Source organism: Bos indicus x Bos taurus, chromosome 3 (genome assembly GCF_003369695.1).
Source record: "Bos indicus x Bos taurus breed Angus x Brahman F1 hybrid chromosome 3, Bos_hybrid_MaternalHap_v2.0, whole genome shotgun sequence".
NCBI classification, from domain to species: Eukaryota; Metazoa; Chordata; class Mammalia; order Artiodactyla; family Bovidae; genus Bos; species Bos indicus x Bos taurus.
This window is the reverse complement of record NC_040078.1, coordinates 42792784-42799819: the sequence shown is the minus strand read 5'-3', so window position 1 is coordinate 42799819 and position 7036 is coordinate 42792784.

The following is a 7036-nucleotide window of genomic DNA, read 5'->3' as shown; positions in this document are numbered from 1 at the left end:
AATATTGAATCCTTATGTTGTACACTTGAAATTAATGCAGTGTTACATGTGAATTATACCTCAGTAGGAAACTAAAAGTCAGTCTGAACACTGTGTTCCCATACCGTCTGCTCACGCTTCTGATTCTTCTACACCTGCAGCAGATTCTGAAGGCTCAGCGAAAGTTGTTCCAGTACTTAGCCTTCAAAAATGGCCAGAGGTGGGAATTAGCAGAGAGTAGAGGAAAGTTATCCCAAACAGTAGAACTGAAATACACAGACACCTTTGTCCGTGTGAAATGTTGAACTTAAATATGTGGGATAGTCAAAGCACAAATGATTAAAGCCTAAATTCTGTGAAATATACTTATGGAAGGGAAAGGAGAAATAATATTTATATTGGCAGTCTTCTTCCTATTATTATTTTGTCCAATAATTAATGCCAGATTAAAAATTCAGTAAGTCACTCTTATCAGGTATATATATTCATTAAATAGATATTTCTTAATGATAAGTAATAGGTTCCTCAAAATTCCAGAAGCCACAATAAATCCATGATGAAGTAGAATTTAACCAATGATCCTTCCTGTAGTTTGTTTTCCAGAAAGTGTCAAATTTATATCAGGTTGCTAAAATATATTTTATTTTATTTCTTTTTATTTATTTATTTGTTCTTGGCTATGCTGGATCTTCATTGCTGTGTGGGCTTTTGCTAGTTATGGTGAGTAGGCATCTCATTGCTGTGGCTTCTCTTGTTGCAGAGCAAGGACTCTGGGGCACACGGGCTTCAGCAGTTACGGCCTGAGGGCTCGGTAGTTGTGGCGCCCAGGCTCTAGAGCACAGGCTTAGTAGCTGTGGCATCTGGGCTTAGTTGCCCTGGAGCATGTGGGATCTTCCCAAATCCTGGATCGAACCCTGCATTGGTCTCCTGCAATGTCTCCTGCACTGGTAGGTGGATTCTTTACCACTGAGCCACCAAGGAATCCCACATTCCATTTTCTAATTATAGACAAAGATAATCAAGTGGCCTCTCAATTATGTGGAAGTTCTTCTCTGATATGGTGCAGTTATTCTTCATTCTGACATGGGAATTATGTTCACCTTCATTTATATATCCCCAGGGCTAGCATGTGCCTGTATGGTGTTTCTCGGTAAACATCTTTTGAATTGAGCTGAATTTGGAAACTGTGACAGGCATTGCTAATTGCCTTTTTATTATCCATTATCTTTTTCTTATACACAGAATTGTGATTTATTTGGGGACAACAATGTATTCAGTTAAAATGTTCAATCTTTCATCTTTTTCAATGAGATGTAACTGGAAGTCACTCCCTGGGACTTCTTGGAAAGCTCTTTAAAAGGGGATAATCTCCAATGGTTTTTTCTGTTTGTCCCTTTGCCTTTCTCTGGTTTTCTTGCCTGAAATACAGATGTGATGTTTGGAGATGAAGCAGCTGTCCTATGATCATGAGGATTAGTGACAAGCTATAGATGACAATCCCTTAAACTAGAATAAATCTTGGTTTTCAAAGTTTTTCTAAAGTAGCTGAAACAGCCTTGAACTGCATATCCTTACTCTCATATTTGTTAAGTCACTGTGAGGGACTCCTACTGCATAGGGCTTAATGGAGTAATAGACATTGATTTTTTTTAAGCTATCCAGAGCACTTCTCAAAGTGGGGAGGAATTGACATTGTAGAATCTACGGAAGGGGTCTTTTAGGTTCCCTTCTCATTCTGATATGCCCTCCTGAAAAGGAATTTCTCCTCCTCTCACCTTGGTGAGTGTGGCTGCATAAGAAATGTCACTTACTTCTGATGTGTTAGAAAAAGTGAGGAACTTTAGCTCCAGAGAGCCCCATATCATAACAAGGTGATGACTTGGAAGGCCTAAAATAGTTGCTACAAGTGTGGTGGTTATGAAACCAGCTTAGAGAAGTACTCTTGAAACTTCTCAGGATCCAACTAGAGTAGCATCAGAAGATGCTTATAATTTTGAAATGGACAACGAGGGGATTGGTGAAGTTAGACTACAAACGATGGATAACACAGAAACAAAATCTTAATATTAGAGGTTACCTTAATTGTCACCCAGTTAGATATCTCATAGAAACAAAACCTGACTTCTATCACATTTTTAGGAGGTGTCACCAACCTCGCTTGACAACCTGCAGTGACTAGGAGTTGACGAATTCCTAAGGGGACCCATTCCACTGCTGAAAAGATTTAGTAACTAGAATGTCCTTCTTCATAGTGAACTTAATAGGGTTGTATTTGAATATTATTACATATTACTTTGCTGTTTATATTTAAAGAGATTTCACACAATCACTTTTGATTTGATAATCATAAAATCATGTGAATTACTTGACATGATACTATTATCCCTATTTGAACATGTGTAAACAAAGTTCAGAGAGGCTACCTATGCTTGTACAAGCTATACTTCCTACATAAAGTAGTGGATTTGTATTTAAGACTAATGACATCCAAGTCAAGATCTCTTTCAAATTGTTAATTTGTCCATTAAGTGTTGATTTACTGAGCCCCCTACTATCTACTGGTCACTGTATTAAGTGCTGAGGATCTACTGGTGAATTGGACACATACTCCTGATCTTCTTGCTGCTAATAATCTAGTAATTACTACCAAAAAACTCTACACTTAGCCTTTGATATAACACAGTGCAGCAAGTATATTCCTTCCTCTGCACATCAGTCATTAAGTTATCCATGGCCTTCATGTGTCTCTTATACAAACTAAATATCCAATTCTTTCAACAGCTCCTACCAGGCTAGGGATATTGGAGTCATTTATTGCCCTATCACTTATTCTGGACACCCTCTATTTTGTCATTCTCTCACATAAGGCCTAGAACCTTGAACTGACACCTCTACTCCCAATATGGTCTTAGAGACCATGGCCTCAGGTGATGTGAAGATTGAATGCTTTCTTGACTGAGTGCACATTGAGGTTATCAATATCTATTTTGGTTTCCCATGGCACTGCTGGCATGTGTACACATTGTCATTCACTAAAACCATCACTCTTCCTACGATGACCATCAAGTCAAATCTCTTTCATATTTTACTCAAGATATGAAATTAAAAGACGCTTACTCCTTGGAAGGAAAGTTATGTCCAACCTAGATAGCATATTTAAAAGCAGAGACATTACTTTGCCAACAAAGGTCCATCTAGTCAAGGCTATGGTTTTTCCAGTGGTCATGTATGGATGTGAGAGTTGGACTGTGAAGAAAGCTGAGCACCGGAGAATTGATGCTTTTGAAATGTGGTGTTGGAGAAGACTCTTGAGAGTCCCTTGGACTGCAAGGAGATCCAACCAGTCCATTCTGAAGGAGATCAGCCCTGGGATTTCTTTGGAAGGAATGATGCTAAAGCTGAAACTCCAGTACTTTGGCCACCTCATGGGAAGAGTTGACTCATTGGAAAAGACTCTGATGCTGGGAGGGATTGGGGGCAGGAGGAGAAGGGGACGACAGAGGATGAGATGGCTGGATGGCATCACTGACTCGATGGACGTGAGTCTGGGTGAACTCCGGGAGTTGGTGATGGACAGGGAGGCCTGGCGTGCTGCGATTCATGGAGTTGCAAAGAGTCAGACATGACTGAGTGACTGAACTGAACTGATGTTCTATATTTAAATGTGGGACTTTAATGCATTCCATTAAATGTCACTTCATCATCTGGACAATTATTACATCTTTTTGGATCATCCTTATCTTGATTCTAAGGTTAGCTATCTTTCTCTTGCTTTATGAATGCTAAACAATCAGATCTTCTATGTTAATGATAAAACTTTGAACTGAACAATTTCAAACACAGAATACAGTAATGCTCTATCGAGTCTCAATATGTTATCTTTATATTTGAATTTCTATTCAATCATTCATTGTGTGAATTTTAATGAATACCTTATTCTAGTCTAGATGCAATAATGGAGAATGAAACTATTTGAGTTTTGTCAGTTAGGAACAATCAACATGTTAAGAGGTAAATGCAGCATGACAAGTGCTTCACTGCCAGTGTGCTCTTGTGGAGAGGTCACAGAGGAGAATACAGTCATCTCACCCTGGGAGGAGCAGGTAGGATCTGAAATGGCATCCAACTCAAAGATACCATGAGGTACTTTTGCTGAAACAACTATGAACTAATTCAATAGATTAGATATTTCCCCAATGTTCCAAGTTTAGAATCCTATTCAAGTGTGAAACAGAAGTTTTTTTGCAATAACTTGTTCTTGGTGATCTCGTTTTGGGATCCTATTGTTCACTTTTGTCTTTACACTCCAAAGAATTACACTGAAATTCCATAATTGCCTTTCTACCTCTTCTGAGTTAAGCAGTCAACCTACATGGTTCTGATCATCTTCTTCCATGACATGAGCTTGTAAAGGATCTGTAGATTACTTCAGTTCAGTTCAGTTGCTCAGTCATTTCCGACTCTTTGCCACCCCATGAATCGCAGCACACCAGGCCTCCCTGTCCATCACCAACTCCTGGAGTTCACTCAGACTCACGGCCATCGAGTCAGTGATGCCATCCAGCCATCTCATCCTCTGTCATCCCCTTCTCCTCCTGCCCCTAATCCCTCCCAGCATCAGAGGCTTTTCCAATGAGTCAGCTCTTCGCATGAGGTGGCCAAAGTACTGGAGTTTCAGCTTTAGCATCATTCCTTCCAAAGAAATCCCAGGGCTGATCTCCTTCAGAATGGACTGGTTGGATCTCCTTGCAGTCCAAGGGACTCTCAAGAGTCTTCTCCAACACCACATTTCAAAAGCATCAATTCTTTGGTGCTCAGCTTTCTTCACAGTCCAACTCTCACATCCACACATGACCACTGGAAAAACCATAGCCTTGACTAGACAGACCTTTGTTGGCAAAATAATGTCTCTGCTTTTCAATATGCTATGACCAATAGGTTGGTCATAACTTTCCTTCCAAGGAATAAGCGTCTTTTAATTTCATGGCTGCAATCACCATCTTCAGTGATTTTGGAGCCCAAAAAATAGTCTGACATTGTTTTCACTGTTTCCCCATCTATTTTCCATGAAGTGATGGGACCAGATGCCAGGATCTTAGTTTTCTGAATGTTGAGCTTTAAGCCAACTTTTTCACTCTCCACTTTCACTTTCATCAAGAAGCTTTTTAGTTCCTCTTCACTTTCTGCCATAAAGGTGGTGTCACCTGCATATCTGAGGTTATTGCTATTTCTTCTGGCAATCTTGATTTCAGCTTGTGCTTCTTCCAGCCCAACATTTCTCATGAGGTACTCTGCATAGAAGTTAAATAAGTAGGGTGACAATATACAGCCTTGACGTACTCCTTTGCTTGTTTGAAACCAGTCTGTTGTTCCAGGTCGAGTTCTAACTGTTGCTTCCTGACTTGCATATAGGTTTCTCAAGAGGCAGGTCAGGTGGTCTGGTATTCCCATCTCTTTCAGAATTTTCCACATTTATTGTGATCCACAAAGTCAAAGGCTTTGGCATAGTCAATAAAGCAGAAATTGATGTTTTTCTGGAACTCTCTTCCTTTTTCCATGATCCAGCATGTGTTGACAATTTGGTCTCTGGTTCCTCTGCCTTTTCTAAAACCAGCTTGAACATCTGGAAGTTCACGGTTCACGTATTGCTGAAGCCTGGCTTGGAGAATTTTGAGCATTACTTTACTAGCGTGTGAGATGAGTACAATTGTGCGGTAGTTTGAGCATTCTTTGGCATTGTCTTTCTTTGGGATTGGAATGAAAACTGACCTTTTCCAGTTCTGTGGCCACTGCTGAATTTTCCAAATGTGCTGGCATGTTGAGTGCAGCACTTTCACAGCATCATCAGCAAGTAGATTACTTGCTCATCAGCTAATTTTGCCCGAAGCTACTTTTCTGATCCTTAGCTATTTGGCAAATGAAGTCACACTTACATGTTCTTACAGTCAGTAGCTGCTTCCACTTCTTTTTCTCTCCTCATCCTTGAATGGGAGCCTCCTCTGCACCCAAGAGGAGGTCCAGAACGTCTCCAGCCCTGAGGAACAGTTATTAGTTCCAAATCTCAGTTATGGTCTTCCTCTGTCAAAAGGCACAGGGCTGTTTATTGTACACATCTCTTGGAGTCTGTGAGCTTTGGAATTTTTTTTTTTTAGAATCCAACATTTTTTCTCATGCAGTAGTTACATATTATTGCTAACATTTTGGAAGTTTCTTTTCCAAATTAAATTTTAATTTAAACTACTTATGGTTACACTTCTTTGGTACCCGCTAAGTGTTAAAACATGCATTAGACTTTGGGAAGGCAGAAGTAGATACAATGATGAACAAGAACTGATCTGAGACCATGGTAGGAACTGATGATCCACGGGGGAGAAAGACCTGCACATGTATATCGCAAGGAAGTGGCCGTTCTGGTTTCTTTATGATGCGCAGGTGTTATGCAAAGACTGAAGTACACGTGTGCAAGGCAAAAACAGCTATTTAAAAATACCTTTTAAAAAGTCATTTCCTTAGAGGGGAAATAAAGAGCATAAAATTGTTGTCCTCATCTCATATAAGAGGAACAAATTATTTTTCATGTTTTAAGCTTTTGTAGTTAAGTCTCACATTCTAAGAGATTTAACACTTCAGAGGAATTCCATCAGTTGCATATGAGTCTGCATGTAAGACTTTCAATTATCCAGCAACTGAATTGAGAATTAATAACTTTTCTAAAACAAAAGAAGAAAATATTTATCTTCTTTTGGTAGCATTCCATTATTCTCTACTCAAGAAAATCATTTCAGAAACTTGATTTTTGCTGCCTAAAAAACTATTTTGTGAATAAAATATATGAAACTCAGAAGCTACGCTGTCTCCCTTTTTAAAAATAATTCATCAACAGAAAGCATCTTTTCCTTTTTCTTGCAAGAGAAAATATAGTCTCTGTTTTTGAATTGCAAACATATCTTCATAATGGAGAAAAATCAGTTCACATGACATAGTGCTTGTTCAGCCACTTCAAGAACTAGAGTGTAATTTACTCTTTCTCTGTCTCTCTTCTCTCCAGTTTGGATTC